Source organism: Lepeophtheirus salmonis, chromosome Z (assembly GCF_016086655.4).
Source record: "Lepeophtheirus salmonis chromosome Z, UVic_Lsal_1.4, whole genome shotgun sequence".
NCBI lineage: Eukaryota > Metazoa > Arthropoda > Copepoda > Siphonostomatoida > Caligidae > Lepeophtheirus > Lepeophtheirus salmonis.
In genome coordinates, this window is record NC_092584.1 from 16,735,146 (window position 1) to 16,747,793 (window position 12,648).

Consider the following 12,648-nt stretch of genomic DNA (forward strand, 5'->3'; position numbering starts at 1 on the left):
AATAGTTGATTACTTTAAAAGTATTTGCACCTAGTCCTTACACTAATAGATTTCTAAATTTAATTAAGGACTATAAAAATTTGATTAATGGAGAAAAATATATAAAGTCTTCATTTAGGTAATATGTCATTTATTAATCACACTAGATGCAAATGTTTACAGATATTAATCTTTTATTATTTCTAATATAAGTATATAATAGACTAGAATATAAGTGGTGCGTCAATATAGAAAACATCCTGTACAAAAACACCAAATATAGAAAAAACCCAATATTTTTTTTTACTTCGTATATAAATAAACAACTTAATAATTCATAGATACATTTGGGTCAATTATAGGCCTTATATTCAAATATGCGAGATACGGGAGGAATCCACCAAGAAAAGTGTCATAAAAACCTCCATGTAGAATAAATGTTGTTATTTCATGGTAATAGTTATTTTTTGATTTAGCTTAAATTTGACATTGCTTTTTAACAAAATCGGATGATTAGTTAACGAGGAAATCCATTAAAAAAACTATATTGGTTCTTAAATAGAGCTTAGGAATATTATACAGAAGGCACAAATGTATCTCTTCAAAATAACCTTAAAATTATAAATGGTCGTTACAATCTGGTAAAATTTGATTCTTAATAAATCATCTCATGTTAATGATGTAATTTGTTCAATAGAAGACAATCCCAACTCGTACACTATACCAACTTGTACAAGACACATCAAATAATAATCTAAAACACGTACTATTGATGGACATTAACAGAGTACTTAGCCAATTAGATATATACAGAAAAACTTTAATTTACATTCTACAGCTGATAAAAATCTGCAGTTATCAATATATGTATGTTACAATCATAGAAGTCTAATTACCCCTCCCCTCATGATAATGGATCAACATCAATTTTCATTCCATAGATAAATGTTTATAAACTTTTGATGTGTTCAAATATGTGATTTACTGTAATGATAATAAGAGGTTCCGTGATTTCAAACGTATATTTTTGGGAATTTAATATAAAATTTTAAAAAACAGAATAAAAGAAAAAAAAACACAACTTAAAACTCGTCTATCGACAACATTTGAAGTTTTTCCATCCCATTATAATTAGAGTGATTAGAAATATGTCCCTTTTTGAACCATAATGAAGATCCATACTAAGATCAACTTGCTAATCCTCTTCCTAATTCCTTTTCTTAATTCATATAAGTACATCTTTTGTTTAATGATGTCCTGTCTTCGTTTTTGAAATAAATACCCTATGCTTTTTTATCAGGGGACATCTACTATAATAATATATTATAATTGTATGATTGTTTAGGAATTAACGACAAATACAAATATTTTTGATTGTATAAATTATTTTAAGAATCCCTTTCCAATGACTGTACTTTCAAGAAAACTTTAGATTATTGGCTCTTGAATGAAACCCCACTCACCCCGTTATCATTTCTACAGTCTGATTCTGATCCATTATAAAAAAGGAATTGATGTTGTCCTACCTAACATAAACAAATACATAAATTTTGCCCTTAATTTAAACCAAATTAGTATAAGTACTTTTAGTGTGGAGCGAAATAACATGTTTTTGTTGAAAATGACTATGAACATATTTTTTGCATGTAAAATAGAAAATAAGTCTCGGATGTTGTTGACCTTGTCCTTAACATTCAAAGAGTATTATTTAAATAAGGTAAAATCGAATGGGTTTAATGCTAAAACATGTTTTGAGACTGGCCATACCCTTTGAGACAGTTGCGACAATAGACATCTTAATGAGTTATAATATATTTTGAAAGTAATAATAAAATACATCCAAAACGCTTCATATGTATTGTTTACAAAATTAAATTCTAATTTTATTAAGATTAGGGTCAAGCTCATTCAACAGTTGCAATCATCCCCAAAAACCATATCGGTTACAAAGAGAATTGCACCATATAACAGTCCACATTATATTGGAACTTGGCCAACTGTTGAAGTGTATAATCATAAAATAGATTTAATAAATAATATATATTTGTATAAATTTATTTGTGAATAATAGCATAAGATTAATAACATTTTTTTAAAGAGGAAAAACATGCGATCAACGAAAGGTTTAGCGTATGAGATTTTTCAGAGTCCTATTTTTTAACCTTTCATATAAAAAGAAAGAAAAAGTCAAATAGCCTCATCAGTAATGTAATTTACAAGATCCTCTATTGTAAGCCACATCATTAAAGTAATATCCCATTCAATACACGATTTGAAGCCCATATAAAGGCCTCCATTTTTACAAGTAACAGCGTAAACTATGTTTTGCAGTTAAATAATCTATTTGGAAATGACTTTATTCTGCAAATATCCATGCTGTTTAATTTTTTTTCTTTAGGAGAGGGCGAACTCTTACGGATCAAGCCTCCCGTTATAAAGGGTAATGGACTTCTACAGGACTGTACAGGGGAATAATACTTTGCATAAATCTCATAGTTGATCCTCTCAGAGATATAAATTGTATGGATTTAGGTTTGTGCTGTTTGATGAACAAAATCCAGGCTTCAAAAGTGAAGACATTTTGTGGCCAAATCATCCTTCACTTTATTGGCCTCGTAAATTGCTACTCTGTCTTGTCTTAAGGTGTAATATCTTCCTTGGGATACTCCATCCATCCATCCAGTGAATGTAAATTAAAAGTGCAAAACCAGAGTGAGTATAATAACACAAGGTCTCCCGTTCCTTTTCAAAGCTTCCGAAGCCGTGTTGCCGAGGTTAGCATGAAAGATGGATCTCATTGTAAATAAGTGAATGTCATTAAATGTAGCTTTCAAATAATCATAAATTTATGGTTTTATCTCGTCGGGTTCGTTCGTTATAACCCTTACAAGATGATCTCAATTTGTCTGGACTACCCTGTATATATTAGTACATTATTTGAAAATTTAATGTGTTGACATCTAACCAGATCTGAGCCATTGAGCCATTCTCTAAGTTATCTTTCGTTTTCACAAACAAGTGATTACTTTAAACTTATAAATTATATGTTCTCTCTTCAAGAATATAAACAACCGATTTGGAAAATAAAAAACATATATTCAGGAAACCAACTATAAAAAGCTTTTCTAGAATAAGATAGTTTTAATCTATGGCCATTGATATCCTTTGATCAAAGGAGTATGATGCTCAAAGAATACTTCAATCAATCCCGTCCCATTTATTTATTAATAATATGTTTATTCAACTCAATTTGAATAATACAAGAAAACTTCTAACTAGTGATGCTAATCGGGAGCATTTTAGGACATGTAAAAAAAAACAATCATCAATATGGTAACGTTTACAATTTTGAGGAAGTTTTGTAGGAAAAAAACCTTAGCTGCCCTATACGTTACATTATATTAGCTACAATCAGCTGTGTGGAGAGGAAATAGAAATCAACAAGGACATTGCCAAGAATTACTCCAATGTCAATCCTCAATAATTCTACTCTGAATCCAACAGGGACTTACAATTATAACTCCGCAACCAATCCTCAGGATTATTCTCCGTCTTTCATAAGCACACGCAAAGGTTCAATCAGGTTTTGTATAAATCAATGATAGTTTGCATTATTCGTATATATATATAACCTCACATACAGGGTCCACGGAAAGTCCTGTTAATTTAACTGTATGTATATAATATAATTATATGTAAGGTTGCGAAATATTATGTTATACCACAAATGGCGTCAAAACGAGATCAAAACAAACATTTTGAATAATGAAATAACAGTTTTGTTAACCATCATTGAATCCGAGAGAGAGGCCATGAAGAAGGAGTACATGTAGTGCAAATCTCGACAAGCCATCTTGAGAAACCTGAAGAGCCTGTAGATCAACCCCATATTCATCAAGAGAATCATTGAGAGGTACGAGGAAACTCAATCTATCAACGAAGAACCCAGGACAGGCAAACCAAGGTAAAAAAGGACTGCCGGATTTGTTGTCAAGGGAAGGATTCTATGAAATCCCAGGAGGAACCTCACCAAGAGGACCCAGGATTTGAACATGGGTGCAACAATGTCTATAATTATATGCAAATTAGTTGAATCATTAGTACTTTTTAAAGAAATATTTAACAGAATTTTCCCTGGACCCTGTATATATATATGATTGTAGCTCATAAGTTCAAATCATTTCCGGATGTTTTATTGATGTTCTTTTAAAAAAGACGTCAGTACTACAAAAACCTTGTGACATTGAAACTATATGTGATTCATTTAATTAATTTTCTATACTAGTGATAGTACATATATGAAGATATTAAATCCCAATATATTATCAAGACAGTAATGATTATATTAATATGTCCTCATGCCTAAACAGTCATGTTCATTAAATCTTTGTCTCTCTCTGTGCTTTTTTTCTCTTTCTCAAGGATACTCAAACTAGATTTTAAAATAGAAGAATAAAAAGACATGAGTGTTTTGAAGGTTTAGAGTAAATACTTAGCTATTTATAAATGATGAAATCATGTCTTCACCCCTCTTCATATATAGGTAGATGTTGCGCCTATTTGACTTCGTGAGACACTTTAAATATTACATATCCCTACTATTTGTATCCACACATGTTAGGTAGGAAGATTGTTGTTAGACACATTTATCCTTGAAGTTTTTAGATTAAGAAATGTTATTTATAGATATATGAATTAGTGTTGAGACATGCATCGTGAACAGTTTTTCTTATAACTTGGTCTCATTTGATTTTTTTTACTCAGAGTGAGAATTCAAAAGTTGGAGTATCATTTAGTTAAAATTTTAATCACGTTATTTTTAAATATGAGGTTTCATTAGTAACAAGCAAACAACATCTTCAAAACCTGTGATGGAGTTCAGACCAAGATCCTTCCTATCTCTATAGTGTGCATAAGCTTTAAATCAACTACATCAAGAACAATATTTACGTAATATCAGGATTTTTTTTTTTTTGAAATTCTATCTTATAATATGAACAATTATTCCTCAAAATGACCTCCTTCTTCCCCCACCATGATTACATAGTCATTTGACATAAAAACAACTCCTTTTCCATAGAGCTCTTCAGGATATCAAAATTGTGGCGGCTGGGGACTTTGTAGGCCTTGTTCTCTAAGAAGCCCCATATTTAATAGTGCAGTGACGAGAAGTCAGGCGATGAGGGGTCTACGAGTTTGGATGCTAGAAATCTGGTGTTTTTTAATTGCATCAAGGCAGAGTTTTTATGGCCAGATGTTGAGTCTTTTTGCCAAGAGTCATCCCCTTCGGAACATTTGGCATCTAACTAGAGCTTCACAGCCTCTTGCATCCCCTGCCCCTAAGCCCTGTTTCAGTGACAATCTTGAAGAGTCCTCCACTTCCTGTTTTCCTACAGAGGATTTCACCCTTGTAATGAACCTCCTGACCTTTCAAATAAACTCAACAGCGTGGTTCATCCCTTCCAGCTTCCCCTGCGGACGCTCCTCATAAACCAACTTCGATTTGACAAAAATAATGCCTTTATGGAGCTCTATTTGGCACGCTACGATTTTCTTACAACCACTTTACATGTTCACAACTTTGAAATATACATGACATCATCAAAAATTCATCTAGTACCTCACTCTAGATGGAATTCAAATTCAACCAATACAAAATAAACTTCTTTTCATCAAATCAATTAGTTTTGTCTACTAAAAATCAAAACGGTCTCAGAGGGGTCTAAATTATAAGACTGAAACTCAACACTTGTAGAGTACGTATTTTTGTATGTAAATGGCTCTGTTAGCATTTTGATAGCGAAAAAAAATAAACACCTGACATTCTAAAGGTATCATCAAAAAAATTGTGCGGTAAGATATTAAGAATGTATTACTCAGGGGAAGTTTTATGTTACAGTTCTTTTTGTAGGTAGAGTACAACGTTTTACCTTGTACAATAATTATGTTTCAAAGGTTAGACTTTTGCCAAATTAAAGGAATCAATAATCTATATTTATAAAGCAAAGTTTATGAGTCTGTGGAGGACTCATTTTTGAGTATGCGCTTAAATATCTTAAAACTACATGACTACTTAATCAAAATATAACAATGTAGCGGGATGTTTATCTGGATGAATATATGTATGACTTTTGATGTTCATCATATTTAGGCATAATTCATATGCATTTTCAATATTTTGATAAGATTTGAATCAAATATATCCCCTGGGATGTAAAAAATAAAAAACTTTTGGATACATTTATCATCTTGCATAGGGGGACACTGTTTTTTTTGTTTTGTTAGTGAGCGCTCTAGAGATTAAAATACTCATCAGTCGTACCATTATATTATAATTATGCTTGAGGACGGAACACGTCGTATGAGTTGCTATCAGTATTTGACAGATTATAAAGTTCAAGGATCTGTTATTATTTTACTTTGAAAATATATATTAACAAAGCAAAGCTCGGTCGATCTGTATGGATATACGAATTTTAGTATACCATAAAAATTTTTGATCTTAGAAGAAAAAAAGTAGTCCTATTAATCAAATATTGTAGGAGTGTGCATATAGCATCGATCTTGTATAGAGGGTTCACGGTATATAGTGCCCCCTGATGTATATCAGTTTTATTGCTTTCTTAAGTATGGTATATCATAATTTGTAGATAAAGTAATATTACAAGTATTATTAATTTTTTACTAAGTATTTTTTCGGAACATTTCTAGAAATCGACGAAACCTCGAACCTATGAATTATATTTTTCAACTATTTTATTATTTCTAGTATTGTTTTTTTTTTGTATTAACGGAATTTAATTATTCATTGTGTGTAAATTATTGATTGTATATGTTGTATTATTTTCCAATAATCATTTACCAATTGATATGGGTGTGAAATATGTATACATATATATTTAAACACAGGCACATATAGGTAAAAATGAATTAACTCTTGCATACATCTTGAGTATTTATTTTTGTTAGTGAGCGCTCAAGAGACTAAAGTACTCATCAGTAATTCGTGAAAATGAATGTGTTTTTTTAATCAAACTCTGATTATTATTCATTCAATCCTTGAATTGAGGACACGTCATCTGAATTAAGTAGTTGGGTGTGAGCGTGTTTATGAAAAGCGGTGATTAAGACTGATGATTTTTTGGGGAAGTCATCTTCTTTATTATGAAAGCAAAATTTGTCTTTTAAACGACGCCTGTTTCATCTGAATGCTTAGTTGATTGTCTAAAGCAGTAGTTCTTAAATGGGGCTGTTCGTATCCCTTGGGGTTCCGGAGATTTTGAGAAATATATATATCTAAAAAGTAGGATCAATTTTAAAAGTCTACTGGTCACAGATTTAAGATCCGAATCTTCCGCCATCTATTGGGGGAAAAGTTAAGAATAATAATGAGGTTTACTCATATATTTGGGCTTATATAAATGACACATTGATCAGGCAAACAATGGAGTCCATGTTAAAGAGCGGCAGATTTATTGTGAGAACAAGAGTGTAAAAACAAGGCTCCCCAAAAATTCCGACAGAAAAATGAGATGCATGTCCATTAGCTCCAATGCTTCTTCAATGGCTCAGTTGTGTTTTGTTTTTACTAGGGAAAGTTTGTTGATGACAGTGGAATTAAGTTTGTGATTCTTCAGATTCATCTAAAATCTTATAGGGAACCTGAGTTTTTGTAGAGAAAATGTTAAGAATTCCGTTTACCCAGCAGAAGATCCAGAAAGTGTCCACCACATCAGCCAAGGCCTTTGAGCCTCTTTTGCGGCATCGGTCTGTCTTAATAGCTAAAATGAAGAAATCATCTACTATAGGTGAATCATTTTTTGTATTAAAAATGCTTTGCGCTGGTTAGGAGCTACTTGGTTCATAAGCTATTGTAGTAATGGTACATCACTGAATTTTTTTTTAGAGTCTCTGGTCATAAGGGCTTATTCATATAAATCTCAGACGGAAAAACTAAAAATTTTGTTTCAAAAATTTTAAACTTTAGTATCTGTGTTTGTAATTTTAAATAATTTGTGGAGTTTTTAAATTTTATTTTTTTAAATTTCCCTATAAAAAAAAATTATACTTCAATTTAAAGACGGGCATAATTAACACTACGCCATGTGTCATATTCAAGCTTACAATTCACAAAATGCTGATAGCTCAAGTTTTGATTGATTTTTTTTTACAAAAGTGAGGTTGTGTTATATTCTAATAATCATTTTGCAGTTTTTTTTTATTGCCTGTATCTTCAAAGACGACTAAATAATTGTTGTTATTGAAATGCAGATCGAGATTATCAACGACCTTCGAATCATCCAGACGGCCATGTATGTCATTAAAAGGCGTTTTGAAACCCAAGGAACAGTAAATATGAGGCAAAATGGAAAAGTAAAAACAAAGGTCATGAATATGTGTGTCTTAAACCTCCTTGACATAAATTTTGTGGGGGTGATTCGCTGTAAGGCATTTAGACGAATGTGAGCATAGGTACGCTCCGAATGATCATGAAAGATGACTAGGGAGTCCAATCAGGAGCATGGAGAAAAATACCTAGAATTACAACAGCCACAAAACAAAGAATAGATTGTCAAGCTTCTTTTGAATTTGTCCAAGAAAATGTGGGCTTTCAGCTCTCCCTATCTTAATCCTTTGGATTTTTCCATCTAGACTAAGGTCGAGGGAGCTCCTTGCAACAAAGCTCACAGATGATCAACAAATGAGCACCAATATTTATTTCTTTTTAGAAAAATTTCGTTTCTCAAAAAAATACTTTTTTTGGAAAAAAAAAAAAAAAAATTATAAGCCCCCAAGATGACGTTGACCTCAATTATAATGAAATTTATGGCGTCAGTGAACACTTTCTATACTAAAATTATTTGTAAACAATTTCCTCATAGCTACACTATAGTAATTTAAGAGGATAAAATATATTAGAGATCTCACAACTTCAACGTCATTGAATACATATTGACTTCATTTCTATCAGCCTCTAAATGCTGAGGGAGATCTTTGAAGTCTGATGGACTAACTTCTCAGAAGACTACAACCGTAAAGTTTGTGGATCCTTGGAGACAAAGATGGAGGCTGTCATTAAGGCTGAGGGAGGCCATATTGAATAAATATGTCGATTTAAGATATAATTCAATGGAAAAAAAACTTAATTTTGTTCTCAGTCTTGACACGAATTAGGTTTTTTTTTTCTTTTTTCAAGTATAAACTTTAATATGCCACATGAGATAGTTATAAATAAGAGATATTTTTCAAATTGACTAACCTGTGAATGTGAGTAACTAGGGAATTTAAAAAACTTTTTGTTATAATTGCAATTCTGGATATACCATCTATTTGTGTGTATATTGTAACATAAATCCAAAGCTCTTTTTTTTTTTATTTGTAGGTAATTACAAAAATGTCTGCAGCAACAAAGGCTGTGTTAACAAACTTCCTCTCTCAGACTTTGACTCCCCCTTCCAAGACGTCTGGACTACAAATCCCCGTCTCACTTTTCCCTGTTCCTATTCCTGATTATGAAACTATGATAAAAAGAAAGAAAAGAAAAATTCTACATTCAATTTCTTCCACCCTGGATAGAAACAGAAAGTGAGACATAAAATAAGTCCAGAGAGAGTTTGATTTCCCCTCTTTCCCTACTTACTTACAGACATAGAAAGAAAGCTGTTCTTGACTCATTGACTGGCTGTAAATATGTGTCATAAATCACATTTAAGGTCATTATGAAAGAAGTATATTTAAACATGACGTTAACATTTTATAAGAAAACTCCTTTGTGTCGACAAACAGTACCACTTTGCTTTCATTATTTAAAATTTCCTTTATTAGTACTAGCTCAAACAGGCTAGTTTAAAATTAGCCAAAAATATTTTATTTTTATTTGGCTTATTTATGTTAAAATGCTCAACAAAAAAGATTTAATTTAAACTATTATAATATAATACAGGGTGTCCACGATAAATTGGAACTATCTTAAAATTCAACCCGCTTTATAAAAATGTAATTTGGAGTGTATTTGTACATATGAAAAAGTTAGACATGATATTAAACAATAAATTTATTCAACATGTCCTCCCTCAGCAGCCACCATCTCCTTCATCCTGCCCCTAAAGGATTTGCATGCCCTGATGACTTCATTGGAATCGACAGTATTCCACTCCCTCTTAATGGAGCCCTTCAGGGCCGCGATGCTCTTGTACCTGACCTTGAACACCTCCCTCTCCAACTTCCCTTACCAGTAGTAATCACACGGATTGAGGTCGGGTGAGTTGGAGGGCCAGGTGTTGCGATCCCAGAAAGTAATGTCGTGGGGGTTGAAGAGGCTAGTGGTCCTCATGGCGATGTGTGCGGGCGCTGAGTCTTGTTGGAATATGAACTCCCTCCCAGCGGCCGTATCCTTCATCCAGGGGATGACGAACTCCTCCATGACTTCGCAGTATCTTATTAAACTCCTTGGGACTCAGTATTAACTCGCTCATTTTCTTCAGAATTACCCTTTCTAATTCGTATTTAATATACGAATTAATTGGGTTGTTTATGTCCATTTGATGTAAATATAATTCAACTTGCACACCCTTTTGACACTCTTGAAACTGCAACATATAATTGACGATGTGAAATACTGAAGTACTTGTTCCGTCTTCAAACATAAATATAATGAAGATTGAAGATACATACTAAGATTAACTCGCTCATTTTCTTCAGACCCTTTCTAAATTTTAATATATAATTCGAATTATTCGTTTTCTGGATTTTTTGGGAGCATTTTTGAAACGACAACCCATACATTAAAAACTTTGAAACACAGGGAATGGATCTTGTTTTTTGAAAAAAAATCATCAAACTTGCCCCCAGAGCCCAGGAATCTGGTATGATTAGAATTAAATATAACTTTACGTACGTAACTCAAAATTCCAAACAACTTTTATCCTATGTGCAAATTCTGTATTTGTCTCTGTTTTGGAAATAAATGCGTTTTGATCATTGTTTTTCTATGTAGGACCTTCATCACACCCAAAAAAATTATTTTGCTACTCGTTAGGATACAGCGTACCTCACCGAGTACTACCTACTTCCTAAATTATTCGTAAAGAGCGTCCCCATCGTATTTGTGATTCTCTGAAGGCCAACGTTGAGAAAGAGTGGTTTTATATGTCCTATGACAACGTCATCAAGGTTTGGAAGGCATTCAGTCCCAGAGTGGAGGGCATGGTGGACACAGAAGGAGGACATTTTGAAGAACACTCCTAATACTATGTATGGGTTACTTCTTGATGAAGTTGATATTAATCCTAGTATCAAAAATAGGTACTAATTGCTCACGCACACCGGGGAAGATAACTTCATAGTTACTAATTCATGAAGTCAAATACCACACAATAAAATTTAATAAATGACATTAATTTAAAAGCTTTACACCTTTATAAATTTAATAGAATGTGTTTATGACTTTTCCATCTTACAAAAAGGCCTATTTCTTCCATTTCTAATATTGGAGGTTGGTTGATTATAAATTAAACACCTAACATGTCAAATGGACCGACCTTCAATATTTAAATGGAAATAATCAATCATAAGTATACGAGGCAGTGGATAATCTTCTTTCTGAGGAGACAAACGTTTGACAAATATTTCCTAGCAAGTGGGAAATTAAAAGGAAATTTGGTTTGTACTTCCTAGATCCACCACTACAGAAGATGATTTGAAATTATAAGTTGTAAGGGAATGTCAAACTAATTTTTTGCATAAATTCTGGGATAAGAGGATTTTCAAATTTATTCTTTCTATTACAAGTTAATTTCTCCGTCAAAAAGTCGTTACTAAATTTTGTAAACTACCTATAGTTTTTTCCCCATTCAAGGCCATAGTTGATAAGCCATTTTTAATATAAACATTGCTTGCATGCAACCTAATCAATAAACCTTTATTGTTATAGCTCTTAATTGGTGTGGAGAAAGGCCATTAAGTGCCTTTAAAATAGAAAGAGTTAATTCCTCAATTACCAAAATAAAATGTATTTTTTGAAATATAGTATCATTTTTGTTGTTAATTGCAAAGGCTTGTCCTTGAATTAAAAGAGAAGTGAGATGGGAGGAGGGGGCAATGCCTGTTAATTATTACTCGGTTTGCCTTGATATTAAACTTAATATATAATTTTGTGCAATAAAGGTATAAATGCACAGTACAGTGTGTAAAAAAACAAACAAGTAAAATGTACCAATCCAAGAAATTCGGCAATTTCTTGAAAACCCTCAAACCTACCAAGCCAATTCATACTTCATTTAATGGAACATAATAGATCTTTCAAATGATGTTACATTATTTGGGGTCCGACTCCAGGTGCGTCTGCAGTGGATGGCTGGAGTGGCTGTGGCCTCCACATTTAGGAACTTTTTCTTTTTACTAAATAATTTAATTTATGAAATTGTTTGTCAAAAAATTTAGTATTTCAAATTTGAAATAATTTTCCAAAATTAAAATTAAAAGAAAATTATTTCTCTGTGAAAAGCTATGGCTTTTTAAAATTTTTCTAAAAAAAAAATTAAAATTTGAAACTATTTTAAACAGTCGTAGATTTATTGACGGTTTTTTCTGAAAAGTTTAATTTTTCAAGTTGAATATTTTCAATTTTGGTCAACAGCTGTGGATAATTGAGAGTAGTACTAGTTTTTT